This window comes from Episyrphus balteatus, chromosome 1, assembly GCF_945859705.1.
Source record: "Episyrphus balteatus chromosome 1, idEpiBalt1.1, whole genome shotgun sequence".
Lineage (NCBI taxonomy): Eukaryota > Metazoa > Arthropoda > Insecta > Diptera > Syrphidae > Episyrphus > Episyrphus balteatus.
The window spans coordinates 118,900,224-118,900,622 of record NC_079134.1 but is presented as its reverse complement, the minus strand read 5'-3'; positions in this window follow the sequence as shown (position 1 = coordinate 118,900,622).

The window sequence follows — 399 nt, the reverse complement described above, 5'->3', positions numbered from 1 at the left end:
AAGCCACAATATATTTTATTTCTCTTTATTTCATTATTTATTTCACCCACCAAAAGCAGAGCTAATTACTATCAAAAATTTAAGTGTATAATGATCGAAAAGAGCAAAACACTCAAAAAAATAAAACGAAATGAAATGAAAAAAAAAAAAAACACGAATTAAATGAAAGAAAGACTTGGTGTAGATTTGTAAAAATAAAACAGAAACAAAAAAAAAAAAAAAACAAAAAAAAATGTGAAAAGAAGAGAAACCATGTGGAAATTTTTGGTTTTGGTATTTTTGGAATTAACTTTTTGAGATAACCAAGGAAATCAAACTCTTCATGGTACTTCTACTCTATACGACTCTATAACGCGAAACGTGCGCCCAATGCCTATGTCGATGTCAGCTCCTCGGTCT